Raw genomic sequence first — 16,005 nt, forward strand, 5'->3', positions numbered from 1 at the left:
GGGCTCCGCAGGAGTCAGGGCACTTTAAGAAAGAATTAGGAATACTGGTGTGCACTGGCTCCTCCCTCTGTCCCTCCTCCGACCTCAGTTTGAATCTGTGCCCGGACGAGTTGGGTGCACCTTAGTGAGCTCTCCTGAGCTTGCTAAATAGAAAGTATTTTGTTAGGATTTTTTATTTTCAGAGAGATCTGCTGGCAACAGACTCTCTGCTACGTGGGACTGAGGGGAGAGAAGCAGCCCTACTAACTGCGGATAGGTCATGCTTCTTAGGCTACTGGACACCATTAGCTCCAGAGGGATCAAACATAGGAACGCACCCTTGGTCGTCCGATCCCGGAGCCGCGCCGCCGTCCCCCTCGCAGAGCCAGAAGCCGGCGTGAGAAGCAAGAAGACGTCAAAAGCGGCGGCAGAAGACTCCAGTCTTCATATGAGGTAGCGCACAGCACTGCAGCTGTGCGCCATTGCTCCCACATTAAACCCACACACTCCAGTCACTGTAGGGTGCAGGGGGGGGGGGGGCGGGCGCCCTGGGCAGCAATTGAGAACCTCTTGGCAAAATAGGGCATATATACAGTTGGGCACTGTATATATGCATGAGCCCCCGCCATTATTTTACACACACAACGCGGGACAGAAGCCCGCCACTGAGGGGGTGGGGCTTCTTCCTCAGCACTCACCAGCGCCATTTTCTCTCCACAGCTCCGCTGAGAGGAAGCTCCCCAGGCTCTCCCCTGCAGATTCACGGTAGAAAGAGTGTAAAAAGAGAGGGGGGGCACATAAATTTAGCGCAAAATCAGTATATACAGCAGCTACTGGGTAAACACTAAGTTACTGTGTAATTCCTGGGTCATATAGCGCTGGGGTGTGTGCTGGCGTACTCTCTCTGTCACTCCAAAAGGCCTTGTGGGGGTTCTGTCCTCAAATAGAGCATCCCCTGTGTGTGTGGTGTGTCGGTACGCTTGTTTCGACATGTTTGACGAGGAAGGCTATGTGGAAGCAGAGCAGGTACAAATGAATGTGGGATCGCCGCCGACACCCGATTGGATGGATATGTGGAAGGTTTTAAATGATAATGTAACTTCCTTGCATAAAAGGTTGGATAAAGCTGAAGCCTTGGGACAGTCAGGATCTCAACCCATGCCTGATCCTACAGCGCATAGGCCGTCAGGGTCTCAGAAGCGCCCACTATCCCAAATTATCGACACAGATATCGACACGGATTCTGACTCCAGTGTCGATGGCGATGATGCAAAGTTGCAGCCTAAAATGGCTAAAGCCAGCGGATTATAGCAATGAAGGATGTATTGCACATCTCAGAGGAAAACCCAGTCCCTGACAAGAGGGTTTATATGTTTGGGGAAAAAAGGCATGAGGTGACCTTTCCTCCTTCACATGAGTTAAATGAGTTATGTGAAAAAGCTTGGGAATCTCCAGAATAGAAAAATGCAGATTTCCTAACGGTTGCTTATGGCGTATCCTTTCCCGCCAGCGGACAGGTTACGCTGGGAATCCTCCCCTAGGGTAGACAAAGTTTTGACACGCTTATCTAAGAAGGTAGCCCTGCCGTCACAGGATACGGCTACCCTAAAAGATCCTGCGGATAGAAAGCAGGAAGGTATCCTGAAGTCCGTTTATACCCATTCAGGTACCATACTAAGGCCGGCAATTGCGTCGGCCTGGATGTGTAGTGCTGTAGCAGCATGGACAGATACTTTATCTGAGGAACTTGATACCTTGGACAAGGATACTATATTACTGACCCTGGGGCATATAAAAGACGCTGTCCTATATATGAGAGATGCCCAGAGAGACATTAGCCTACTGGGCTCTAGAATAAATGCAATGTCGATTTCTGCCAGAAGGGTCCTGTGGACTCGGCAATGGACAGGTGATGCCGACTCAAAAAGGCACATGGAGGTTTTACCTTATAAGGGTGAGGAATTGTTTGGGGACGGTCTCTCGGACCTAGTTTCCACAGCTACGGCTGGGAAGTCAAATTTTTTACCATATATCCCCTCACAGCCTAAGAAAGCACCATATTACCAAATGCAGTCCTTTCGTTCACAAAGAGGCAAGAAAGTCCGAGGTGCGTCCTGTCTTGCCAGAGGCAGGGGTAGAGGAAAGAAGCTGCACAATACAGCTAGTTCCCAGGAACAGAAGTCCTCCCCGGCTTCATCTAAATCCACCGCATGACGCTGGGGCTCCACAGGTGGAGCCAGGTTCGGTGGGGGCGCGTCTCCGAATTTTCAGCCACCAGTGGGTTCGCTCACGGGTGGATCCCTGGGCTATAGAGATTGTGTCTCAGGGATACAAGCTGGAATTCGAAGTGATGCCCCCGCACCGTTAGCTCAAATCGGCCCTGCCAGCTTCCCCCATAGAGAGGGAAATAGTGTTAGCGGCAATAAACAAATTATATTTCCAGCAGGTGGTGGTAAGGGTTCCCCTCCTTCAACAGGGAAGGGGTTACTATTCCACAATGTTTGTGGTGCCAAAACCGGACGGTTCGGTCAGACCCATATTGAATTTAAAATCCCTGAACATTTACCTGAAAAGGTTCAAGTTCAAGATGGAATCGCTCAGAGTGGTCATTGCAAGCCTGGAAGAGGGGGATTTTATGGTGTCTCTGGACATAAAGGATGCTTACCTGCATGTCCCCATTTATCCACCTCATCAGGAGTACCTCAGATTAGTGGTACAGGACTGTCATTACCAATTCCAGACGTTGCCGTTTGGTCTGTCCACGGCACCGAGAATATTTACCAAGGTAATGGCAGAAATGATGGTGCTTCTGCGAAAGCAAGGAGTCACAATTATCCCATACTTGGACGATCTCCTCATAAAGGCGAGGTCCAGAGAGCAGTTGCTGATCGGCGTAGCTAACTCTCGGGAAGTGTTGCAACAGCACGGCTGGATTCTGAATATTCCAAAGTCGCAGCTGATTCCTACGAAGCGTCTGCCCTTTCTGGGCATGATTCTGGACACAGACCAGAAGAAGGTTTTTCTCCCGGCGGAGAAGGCTCAGGAGCTCGTGACTCTGGTCAGAGACCTCTTAAAACCAAAACAGGTGTCGGTGCATCAATGCACGCGAGTCCTGGGAAAGATGGTGGCGTCATATGAAGCCATTCCCTTCGGCAGGTTCCATGCGAGGACCTTTCAGTGGGATCTGTTGGACAAGTGGTCCGGATCGCATCTTCAGATGCAGCGGCTGATCACCCTATCCCCCAGGGCCAGGGTTTCTCTTCTGTGGTGGCTGCAGAGTGCTCACCTTCTCAAGGGTCGCAGGTTCGGCATTCAGGACTGGGTCCTGGTGACCACGGATGCAAGCCTCCGAGGGTGGGGGGCAGTCACACAGGGAAGAAATTTCCAGGGTCTGTGGTCAAGTCAGGAGACTTGTCTGCACATCAATATCCTGGAACTAAGGGCCATATACAACGCCCTAAGTCAAGCGGAGCCTCTGCTTCGCAACCAACCGGTGCTGATTCAGTCAGACATCATCACCGCAGTGGCTCATGTAAACCGCCAAGGCGGCACAAGGAGCAGGGTGGCGATGGCGGAAGCCACCAGAATTCTTCGCTGGGCGGAGAATCGCGTAAAAGCACTGTCAGCAGTGTTCATTCCAGGAGTGGACAACTGGGAAGCAGACTTCCTCAGAAGGAACGACCTCCACCCGGGAGAGTGGGGACTTCATCAAGAAGTCTTCACACAGATTACAAGTCGTTGGGAACTGCCACAGGTGGACATGATGGCATCCCGCCTCAATAAGAAGCTACAAATGTATTGCGCCAGGTCAAGAGACCCTCAGGCGATAGCTGTGGACGCACTAGTGACACCGTGGGTGTTCCAGTCGGTTTATGTGTTTCCTCCTCTTCCTCTCATACCCAAGGTGCTGAGAATCGTAAGAAAAAGAGGAGTGAGAACAATACTCATTGTTCCGGATTGGCCAAGAAGAACTTGGTTTCTGGAACTGCAAGAAATGCTCACAGAGGACCCATGGCCTCTGCCTCTCAGACAGCATCTATTGCAACAGGGGTCCTGTCTGTTCCAAGACTTACCGCGGCTGCGTTTGATGGCATGGCGGTTGAACGCCGGATCCTAGCAGAAAAAGGTATTCCGGATGAGGTTATTCCTACGCTAATAAAGGCTAGGAAGGACGTGACGGCTAAACATTATCACCGTATATGGCGAAAATATGTTGCTTGGTGTGAGGCCAGGAATGCCCTTACAGAGGAATTCCAGCTGGGCCGTTTCCTTCACTTCCTACAGTTGGTAGTGACTTTGGGCTTAAAATTGGGGTCCATTAAGGTCCAGATTTCAGCCCTATCCATTTTCTTTCAAAAGGAACTGGCTTCTCTTCCTGAAGTTCAGACGTTTGTAAAGGGAGTGCTGCATATTCAACCCCCTTTTGTGCCACCAGTGGCACCTTGGGATCTTAACGTGGTGTTGAGTTTCCTGAAATCACACTGGTTTGAGCCACTTAAAACAGTGGAGTTAAAATATCTCGCGTGGAAGGTGGTCATGCTATTGGCCTTAGCTTCGGCTAGACGTGTGTCAGAATTGACGGCTTTGTCACATAAAAGCCCCTATCTGGTTTTCCATATGGACAGGGCAGAATTACGGACTCGTCCGCAATTTCTGCCAAAAGTGGTGTCATCTTTTCATTTGAACCAACCTATTGTGGTGCCTGCGGCTACTCGTGATTTTGAGGATGCCAAGTTACTAGATGTAGTCAGGGCTTTGAAGGTTTATGTAGCCAGAACGGCTGGAGTCAGGAAAACTGAGTCGCTGTTTATCCTGTATGCATCCAACAAGCTGGGTGCTCCTGCTTCAAAGCAAACTATTGCTCGCTGGATCTGTAACACGATTCAGCAGGCTCATTCTGCGGCTGGATTGCCGCCTCCAAAATCAGTAAAAGCCCATTCCACAAGGAAGGTGGGCTCTTCTTGGGCGGCTGCCCGAGGGGTCTTGGCATTACAGCTTTGCCGAGCAGCTACTTGGTCGGGTTCAAATACTTTTGCAAAGTTCTACAAGTTTGATACCCTGGCTGAGGAGGACCTTGTGTTTGCTCATTCGGTGCTGCAGAGTCATCCGCACTCTCCCGCCCGTTTGGGAGCTTTGGTATAATCCCCATGGTCCTTACGGAGTCCCCAGCATCCACTAGGACGTTAGAGAAAATAAGATTTTACTTACCGGTAAATCTATTTCTCGTAGTCCGTAGTGGATGCTGGGCGCCCGTCCCAAGTGCGAACTTTTTCTTCTGCAATACTTGTATATAGTTATTGCTTAAATAAGGGTTATGTTATGGTTGCATCAGGGTTATCTGATGCTCTGTTGTTGTTCATACTGTTAACTGGGTAAGTTTATCACGAGTTATACGGTGTGATTGGTGTGGCTGGTATGAGTCTTACCCTGGATTCCAAAATCCTTTCCTTGTACTGTCAGCTCTTCCGGGCACAGTTTCCTTAACTGAGGTCTGGAGGAGGGACATAGACGGAGGAGCCAGTGCACACCAGTATTCCTAATTCTTTCTTAAAGTGCCCTGTCTCCTACGAAGCCCGTCTATTCCCCATGGTCCTTACGGAGTCCCCAGCATCCACTACGAGAAATAGATTTACCGGTAAGTAAAATCTTATTTTATATATATATATATATATATATATATATATATATATATATATATATATATATATATATATATATATATAAAATTAAAGAAGAACTAATCCACGCATCCTCGCCATTCCTTGATTTGGGGTGGAACACGGTATGTGAGCGCATTGTTTAAATAGAAATCACAGGGCCTCTGCACTCACTATATTGACTCACAATACCAAGCAGTGGAGTTTTAGTTCATGTATTGATCAATTCATTTAAGCCTGCAGCCCCCGGCAAGGGACCCCACTATACTACAGGTACTACTCTATTGCTCAAAATAATTACCATAAAAATAGCTGTCACATGAGTTTTAAGCTCAGAGCCCCTGTGATATATATGTATATAGATAAAGAAATAGATATACAATACACACACATCTAGATTATGTTTAATGATACCCACCTATTCTGTTGATTTGATATTTCCTAAATAATTGCTATCAGCAAAGATTTTAGGACTCGTGAAATGAGCTTTGCATGATCTGATGAATTTCATCCCCTTTAAGATCTCTCTTCCTTGAACATTGAGCACTAAAAATGTGAGCATTAACTCACAGCTATTCCCTATAATATCATTTATTTACTCTGTTTCAAAATATGTGTCTTATCTATTTAGCTGGATTAGACAGGTTTGTTTTTTTTGTTCTTTTAAAGAAACATGTCAAGAGAAGTATTAACATAATTGCTGAAATGTTACGATTTTACCTTCCTGGAGGTAAAACCAAGCTTACGGTTTTTGTGGCTGAACCTATCTGAAATATAGGGGTCAGTCCTATTCCCTGTAATGTTTTCACCGGGTGCACTAAAAGGGGCCACGATTAGTGCAGTTTCAGGTGCCGTTGCCGTCATTTACACGCCACGACAACGGCACGACTCATCTTTTATGGAGAATTGAATTGCTTCCATAGAGGAGGAGGTGAAACTAGAATGAAAAAAACTTTAGTAAAACTTATTCATTATCCGAATGTATTATACAAATGAACTAGTCTTTATGACCATAATTTTTCATTTCTCTGACGTCCTAGTGGATGCTGGGACTCCGTCAGGACCATGGGGATTAGCGGCTCCGCAGGAGACAGGGCACAAAAATAAAAGCTTTAGGACTAGGTGGTGTGCACTGGCTCCTCCCCCTATGACCCTCCTCCAAGCCTCAGTTAGGTTTTTGTGCCCGTCCGAGCAGGGTGCAATCTAGGTGGCTCTCCTAAAGAGCTGCTTAGAAAAAGTTATTAGGTTTTTTATTTTCAGTGAGTCCTGCTGGCAACAGGCTCACTGCAACGAGGGACTTAGGGGAGAAGAAGTGAACTCACCTGCGTGCAGGATGGATTGGCTTCTTAGGCTACTGGACACCATTAGCTCCAGAGGGATCGAACACAGGCCCAGCCATGGAGTCCGGTCCCGGAGCCGCGCCGCCGACCCCCTTGCAGATGCCGAAAAGTGAAGAGGTCCAGAAACCGGCGGCAGAAGACTTTTCAGTCTTCATGAGGTAGCGCACAGCACTGCAGCTGTGCGCCATTGTTGTCAGCACACTTCACACCAGCGGTCACTGAGGGTGCAGGGCGCTGGGGGGGGGGGCGCCCTGGGCAGCATTGATAATACCTTGTTCTGGCTAAAAATACATCACATATAGCCCCTGGGGCTATATGGATGTATTTAACCCCTGCCAGGTCTCACAAACACCGGGAGAAGAGCCCGCCGAAATAGGGGGCGGGGCCTATCTCCTCAGCACACAGCGCCATTTTCCTGCACAACTCCGCTGCGAGGAAGGCTCCCAGGACTCTCCCCTGCACTGCACTACAGAAACAGGGTAAAAAAAACAGAGGGGGGGCACTTTTTTGGCGATATTAATATATTAAGCTGCTATAAAGGAAACAACACTTCTGTAGGGTTGTTCCTATATATTTATAGCGCTTGGGTGTGTGCTGGCAAACTCTCCCTCTGTTTCCCCAAAGGGCTAGTGGGGTCCTGTCTTCGATAAGAGCATTCCCTGTGTGTCTGCTGTGTGTCGGTACGTGTGTGTCGACATGTATGAGGACGATGTTGGTGTGGAGGCGGAGCAATTGCCGGTAATGGTGATGTCACCCCCTAGGGAGTCGACACCGGAATGGATGGCTTTGTTTATGGAATTACGTGATAATGTCAGCACGTTACAAAAATCAGTTGACGACATGAGACGGCCGGCAAACCAGTTAGTACCTGTCCAGGCGTCTCAGACACCGTCAGGGGCTGTAAAACGCCCTTTACCTCAGTCGGTCGACACAGACCCAGACACGGACACCGAATCTAGTGTCGACGGTGAAGAAACAGATGTATTTTCCAGTAGGGCCACACGTTATATGATCACGGCAATGAAGGAGGCTTTGCATATCTCTGATACTGCAAGTACCACAAAAAGGGGTATTATGTGGGGTCTGAAAAAACTACCTGTAGTTTTTCCTGAATCAGAGGAATTGAATGAAGTGTGTGATGAAGCGTGGGTTAACCCCGATAGAAAACTGCTAATTTCAAAGAAATTATTGGCATTATATCCTTTCCCGCCAGAGGTTAGGGCGTGCTGGGAAACACCCCCTAGGGTGGATAAGGCACTCACACGCTTATCAAAACAAGTGGCGTTACCGTCTCCTGAAACGGCCGCCCTCAAGGATCCAGCTGATAGGAGGCTGGAAACTACCCTGAAAAGTATATACACTCATACTGGTGTTATACTGCGACCAGCCATCGCCTCAGCATGGATGTGCAGTGCTGGGGTGGTTTGGTCGGATTCCCTGACTGAAAATATTGATACCCTGGATAGGGACAGTATTTTTATTGACTATAGAGCAATTAAAGGATGCTTTTCTTTATATGCGAGATGCTCAGAGGGATATTTGCACTCTGGCATCGAGAGTAAGTGCGATGTCCATATCTGCCAGAAGAAGTTTATGGACGCGACAGTGGTCAGGTGATGCGGATTCCAAACGGCATATGGAAGTATTGCCGTATCAAGGGGAGGAGTTATTTGGGGTCGGTCTATCGGATTTGGTGGCCACGGCAACAGCCGGGAAATCCACCTTTTTACCTCAGGTCCCCTCCCAACAGAAAAAGACACCGTCTTTTCAGCCGCAGTCCTTTCGTTCCTATAAGAACAAGCGGGCAAAAGGACAGTCATATCTGCCCCGAGGCAAAGGAAAGGGTAAGAGTGTGCACCAAGCAGCTCCCTCCCAGGAGCAGAAGCCCTCCCCGGCTTCTGCAAAGCCCTCAGCATGACGTTGGGGCTTTACAAGCGGACTCAGGGGCGGTGGGGGGGGGTCGACTCAAGAATTTCAGCACACAGTGGGCTCACTCACAGGTGGACCCCTGGATCCTGCAGGTAGTATCTCAGGGTTACAGGTTGGAATTCGAGAAGTCTCCCCCTCGCCGGTTCCTAAAGTCTGCTCTGCCAACGTCTCCCTCAGACAGGGCGACGGTATTGGAAGCCATTCACAAGCTGTATTCTCAGCAGGTGATAGTCAAGGTACCCCTCCTACAACAGGGAAAGGGGTATTATTCCACACTATTTGTGGTACCGAAGCCGGACGGCTCGGTAAGACCTATTCTAAATCTGAAATCTTTGAACCTGTACATACAAAAATTCAAGTTCAAGATGGAGTCACTCAGAGCAGTGATAGCGAATCTGGAAGAAGGGGACTTTATGGTGTCCCTGGACATCAAGGATGCTTACCTGCATGTCCCAATTTGCCCTTCACATCAAGGGTACCTCAGGTTCGTGGTGCAAAACTGTCATTATCAGTTTCAGACGCTGCCGTTTGGATTGTCCACGGCACCTCGGGTCTTTACCAAGGTAATGGCCGAAATGATGTTTCTTCTGCGAAGAAAAGGCGTATTAATTATCCCTTACTTGGACGATCTCCTGATAAGGGCAAGGTCCAGAGAACAGCTGGAGGACGTAGTAGCACTAACCCAAGTAGTGCTGCAACAGCACGGGTGGATTCTGAATTTTCCAAAATCTCAATTGACCCCGACGACACGTCTGCTGTTCCTGGGAATGATTCTGGACACGGTTCAGAAAAAGGTGTTTCTTCCGGAGGAGAAAGCCAGGGAGTTATCCGAACTTGTCAGGAACCTCCTAAAACCAGGAAAAGTGTCTGTGCATCAATGCACAAGAGTCCTGGGAAAAATGGTAGCTTCTTACGAAGCGATTCCATTCGGCAGATTCCACGCACGAACTTTTCAGTGGGATCTGCTGGACAAATGGTCCGGATCGCATCTGCAGATGCATCAGCGGATAACTTTGTCTCCACGGACAAGGGTGTCTCTTCTGTGGTGGTTGCAGAGTGCTCATCTGTTAGAGGGCCGCAGATTCGGCATACAGGACTGGGTCCTGGTGACCACGGATGCCAGTCTGAGAGGCTGGGGAGCGGTCACACAGGGAAGAAACTTCCAGGGAGTGTGGTCAAGCCTGGAGATGTCTCTTCACATAAATATACGGGAGCTAAGAGCGATTTACAATGCTCTAAGCCTGGCAAAAGCCCTGCTTCAGGGTCAGCCGGTGTTGATCCAGTCGGACAACATCACGGCAGTCGTCCACGTAAACAGACAGGGCGGCACAAGAAGCAGGAGGGCAATGGCAGAAGCTGCAAGGATTCTTCGCTGGGCGGAAGATCATGTGATAGCACTGTCAGCAGTGTTCATTCCGGGAGTGGACAACTGGGAAGCGGACTTCCTCAGCAGACACGATCTACACCCGGGAGAGTGGGGACTTCATCCAGAAGTCTTCCACATGATTGTGAACCGTTGGGAAAAACCAAAGGTGGATATGATGGCGTCCCGCCTCAACAAAAAACTGGACAGGTATTGCGCCAGGTCAAGAGACCCTCAGGCAATAGCTGTGGACGCTCTGGTAACACCGTGGGTGTTCCAGTCAGTGTATGTGTTTCCTCCTCTGCCTCTCATACCAAAAGTACTGAGAATTATACGGCAAAGGGGAGTAAGAACGATACTCGTGGCTCCGGATTGGCCAAGAAGAACTTGGTACCCGGAACTTCAGGAGATGCTCACGGAAGATCCGTGGCCTCTACCTCTAAGACGGGACCTGCTTCAGCAGGGACCGTGTCTATTCCAAGACTTACCGCGGCTGCGTTTGACGGCATGGCGGTTGAACGCCGAATTCTAAGGGAAAAAGGCATTCCGGAAGAGGTCATCCCTACCCTGGTAAAAGCCAGGAAGGAGGTGACTGCACAACATTATCACCGCATTTGGAGAAAATATGTTGCGTGGTGTGAGGCCAGGAAGGCCTCGACGGAGGAATTTCAACTGGGTCGATTCCTACATTTCCTGCAAACAGGATTGTCTATGGGCCTCAAATTAGGGTCCATTAAGGTTCAAATTTCGGCCCTGTCGATTTTCTTCCAGAAAGAATTGGCTTTAGTTCCTGAAGTCCAGACTTTTGTAAAAGGAGTACTACATATACAGCCCCCGGTTGTGCCCCCAGTGGCTCCGTGGGATCTTAAAGTAGTTTTGGATTTTCTCAAATCCCATTGGTTTGAGCCACTCAAATCGGTGGATTTGAAATATCTTACATGGAAAGTAACCATGCTACTGGCCCTGGCTTCAGCCAGGAGAGTGTCAGAATTGGCGGCTTTATCGTATAAAAGCCCATATCTGATTTTCCATTCGGACAGGGCAGAACTGCGGACGCGTCCTCAGTTTCTGCCTAAGGTGGTTTCAGCGTTTCACCTGAACCAGCCTATTGTGGTGCCTGCGGCTACTAGCGATTTGGAGGATTCCAAGTTGCTGGACGTTGTCATGGCATTGAAAATATATATTTCAAGGACGGCTGGAGTCAGAAAATCTGACTCGCTGTTTATACTGTATGCACCCAACAAGCTGGGTGCTCCTGCTTCTAAGCAGATGATTGCTCGTTGGATTTGTAGCACAATTCAGCTTGCACATTCTGTGGCAGGCCTACCACAGCTTAAATCTATCAAGGCCCATTCCACAAGGAAGGTGGGCTCATCTTGGGCGGCTGCCCGAGGGGTCTCTGCATTACAACTCTGCCGAGCAGCTACGTGGTCGGGGGAGAACACGTTTGTAAAATTCTACAAATTTGATACCCTGGCTAAAGAGGACCTGGAGTTCTCTCATTCGGTGCTGCAGAGTCATCCGCACTCTCCCGCCCGTTTGGGAGCTTTGGTATAATCCCCATGGTCCTGACGGAGTCCCAGCATCCACTAGGACGTCAGAGAAAATAAGATTTTACTTACCGATAAATCTATTTCTCGTAGTCCGTAGTGGATGCTGGGCGCCCGTCCCTAGTGCGGATTGTCTGCAATACTTGTACATAGTTATTGTTACAAAATAAATCGGGTTGTTATTGTTGTGAGCCGTCTGTTCAGAGGCTCCTACGTTTGTCATACTGTTAACTGGGTTCAGATCACAGGTTGTACGGTGTGATTGGTGTGGCTGGTATGAGTCTTACCCGGGATTCAAAATCCTTCCTTATTGTGTACGCTCGTACGGGCACAGTATCCTAACTGAGACTTGGAGGAGGGTCATAGGGGGAGGAGCCAGTGCACACCACCTAGTCCTAAAGCTTTTATTTTTGTGCCCTGTCTCCTGCGGAGCCGCTAATCCCCATGGTCCTGACGGAGTCCCAGCATCCACTACGGACTACGAGAAATAGATTTATCGGTAAGTAAAATCTTATTATTTCCCAGCTGGATACAGTTTTCCTCTACTGATGTAAACTGTATCCATTTTTGTAAAAATTGTATTCTCTAATTAATTTAAATGAAGAAAAAAAAGAAAGGAAAAACTAATTGTGAAGTCTTACTACTTCAATTCAGATATGATGAACAAACTAATCGTGAGGCTTTGTATAAACCTTGCTATATGTCATTGTATTACCACTATTCTGCACCTGAAATCCTCTTCAGAGATGTCTACAGTAGCAATGGTAGGGAATAAAGCTGCAATAGTTATCCCTGTAGCAACATTTTCAAAGATGACCTCTCCTGGACCATCTCCATTAAAAATATCCAACAAATAATATTGAGCTCGGTCTGCAGCAGAAAGGAAACCAAACTTGTTTCAAAATAAAAAAATTCAGTGAACTCTTCAAAAGACTCGGATCATTTTTAATTTACTTTAGTAAATGAATACCATAATTTGTAATGCTTGATGACATCTTAGCTAATTGCCTGGAAAATACCTTTGACATAACACTAACTGCTAAAGCAAAGTGAACTAATCTATTTTTTATTTTTTGTCCTCAATGCTGTGTAGTTTGGTAATATAATTTTACTTCTGGCTAATTCTGTTGCCTTTTCAACCTTAAGGTGTGTACACACGGTAAGATATTTTCTTCAGATTCTGACTATATAGTCAGAATCGGAAGAAAAGATAGTGCAGATCGCAAGGTGACAGTCACCTTGCGATCCCGATCCGATGCCGATGCGCGGCCCCGCGCGGTCGGCATCGGCAGAAAAAATAGGCTGTGCAGGCAAGTCAATCCTGGCTATCTTTATAGAAGAGATAGTCAGGATTGACATCGCACATAGCCAGCATCGCAAGCACACTCATTATGTGCTTGCGATACTGGCTAAGTGCCGACCCGGCCCCCTGTCGCACGGTGAGAATCGGATAAGTCCGAATCTCACCGTGTGTATGCACCCTTAGACAATAGAACTTTTGACATCTTTGGGCAAATAGAAAACATACCATTGATTTGAGTAATGATTGTACCATGTAACTTGTTTTACCTCCTGCTCTGAAAATGTTTAACGCATGTTAACAAGTGCCTGTAGGGACAGTACTCAAAATTAAACAGTTTCTTATTGAAACACTAGAACTTTTTATCACTATAATCTGTATGGCAGTTTTCATAAATCTAATTGAATAATTTTTTTTCTTCAGAGATTTTTAACTAATTTATTACTGCATCAATTGAAGAATAACAAACTGAATCTACATTTCAACATTTACTTAAAGTAGGGATAATAAGACTAGTTTAGAGAGCAATAAATCAAAGCAGTTGGCATTCTCAGAAGTAGTCTTCAAAAAATAAACCCATCAGTCTCTACCAATGGACTTAATGGTGCCCACACACAGTGCGATTATTGCATGTGATTTTAACTTTTTAGTTCATATCACATCGCGTTTAGTTCAGATCGCACCGTGTTTATGTTCCCTTGCGATGCGCCCTCCCGCGTAGTCCATATCGCAAGGAAAAATAGTATGTGCAGTCAGATATGTTTGTACTACATCGCATACATTACATATTGTAGTATTGTCTAAATCAGGTGTAGTTCAAATCGCATGTAGTAAAATAGCATACCCACTTACTCCAAATCGCACAGCACACGTATAGGCTCAAATCGCACCTAGCACAGATCTCACCATGTGTGGGCACCATAAGTGTCTGGCTTTAAAACCTGGTAAAACCAGGCACTTCCGATAACGGGGCAGATGTATAAACCTGGAGAAGGCATAAGTAAGTGATAAACCAGTGATATGTGCAAGGTGATAAAGGCAGCAGCCAATCAGATCCTAACTGTTAATTTACATATTGAAGCTGATTGGCTGGTGCCTTTATCACCTTGCACATATCACTGGTTTATCATTTCCTTATGCCTTCAGGATAATACATCTGCCCCAATGTTTCTGCCTGGAATGTAACACTGCTAGTAAATGCGTTGCCCTTTTGGGGCCCTGGAGTATCATAGTGTAGGACATATCTAGCCAAATTTCCTGCATCAATCCTGTTTTAACCTATGGTTTACCTGTAATTTCCCACTCCAACCTTGCTGCACTGGTGTTGGGTGTTTCATCTTGCTTCTCGAGGTGGTGTTGTGAAGTGGGCTCCCTGATGGCTGTTTCACTGCCTACAGCCACCTACCTGTGTGCTGCAGTTTGATTATCTTGCTTCCATCTGCTGGAGTGGCTAGCTGCAGTACCACGACTGCCCGATCTCTCACAGGCCTACTTTTGACGCTTCCGTTCTTCTTAGTGTTGCCTGCTGCTAGTTACCTCTCCTTTGTCTCCTTTCAGCCTGTGTTGGTGGGATTCTGCCATTGACATTTTGAACCGCACCTGCATCTCTGAGCTCTCTGTTGTGCCACCTCTGAGGCTGCAGTTGCAACTGCTAATTGGCTGCAGCTTTTTTGTGCGCCAAGTTCCATTGTGCTTCATTTGTATCTTTGTACATAGTTAAAACAAATTTATTTTCTATTAAAATCACAGCCCGTCATCTCTGGTGATTCTTCAGAAAGTGAACATAAAGGCCCGTGCGTCACATGCATTTATTTTTTTCTGTTTAAACTGGTCTGTTAAGAAATTATGTGAAAACTTAATTGCTTAGTAGTAATGCCTTACCCTATAACTTAAGACCCACTAAAATCTTGGTATTTTGGAGAAGTATGTTGTGTGAATTTGTGTAGCTGTCCCTGCATCAAGGGGAATTGCTCTGGTACAGATTGAGTGATGTTTTGCTGTGTCTGCGGTGCGAATCTGACACTACACTGCTTGGCTCCTTTTTTGACTTTCACCAGTTGTCTCCTGCCACTTGGTGTGTTGTATGAAGACCTCTCTGTACCCTGCTGCAGGGGACTGATACAGAGGCATGGCGGACATAGTTATTTACACATGCTCCATACTTATAGTGGGAAGCTGCAGGTGGCTAATTACAGACTGTTACTTTGGCTGCATTTTATTATATGTGAATATGTATGTATATATATATATGTGTATGTGTGTGTATGTATATATATATATATATATATATATATATTTATTTTCGTGGCACAAGGTCTCGTACTACTGGCAGCAGAGTAAAGTTCCCTTTTTAAGTGGCCACATAGGGCAGTTTCATTTCAGTGTCTGTGCCTAGCAATAAATAATGAAAGGCTTAAGGGGTGTGCACATGGGAGATTACTCCCGGATATGTGTGCTGAGTGATCTGTCACAGGGCGGTGAGGTGGGGGGGGGGGGGGGGGGGGGGGTTAGGGAGACGACTAATTGAAATGAGCGATCTCACTAGGTTGATGTGTTCTTAATTTTTTTAGCAATCTAGTTAGATTGCTTAAAAATTAAGTGAACATTGCTCCGTGTGTACCCCCCTTTAGTTTTGGCAACTGATGTATGCATCCAAGTTTTTGTTCATTTGTACCTGCTTTCTGGAGAATCTGTTTGCAATCCCTGGTCATTTACAGCTATAGGTGTGGGGCCAGTGTCCGGGTAGTTGGTAAATTGCCTATCATTATCTGTATGTAATTTCATCCAACATGAAGTAGTAGCATTGGTAAGTGAGATTTTCTTTAATTTGGCCATCCTTTAAGAAACAATTATCCTACCTGTAGTCAAGATCATACAGTATTGCTAA

General features: G+C 46.9%; 1 protein-coding gene across 2 annotated transcripts in view; it reads left to right on the forward strand.

The window, feature by feature from the left end:
* Positions 1–16,005, forward strand: part of ATRX (ATRX chromatin remodeler) — a 561,376-nt gene that overhangs the window by 252,032 nt on the left and 293,339 nt on the right. The window lies entirely within an intron of this gene.

Source organism: Pseudophryne corroboree, chromosome 8, assembly GCF_028390025.1.
Source record: "Pseudophryne corroboree isolate aPseCor3 chromosome 8, aPseCor3.hap2, whole genome shotgun sequence".
In the NCBI taxonomy this organism is placed as follows: Eukaryota; Metazoa; Chordata; class Amphibia; order Anura; family Myobatrachidae; genus Pseudophryne; species Pseudophryne corroboree.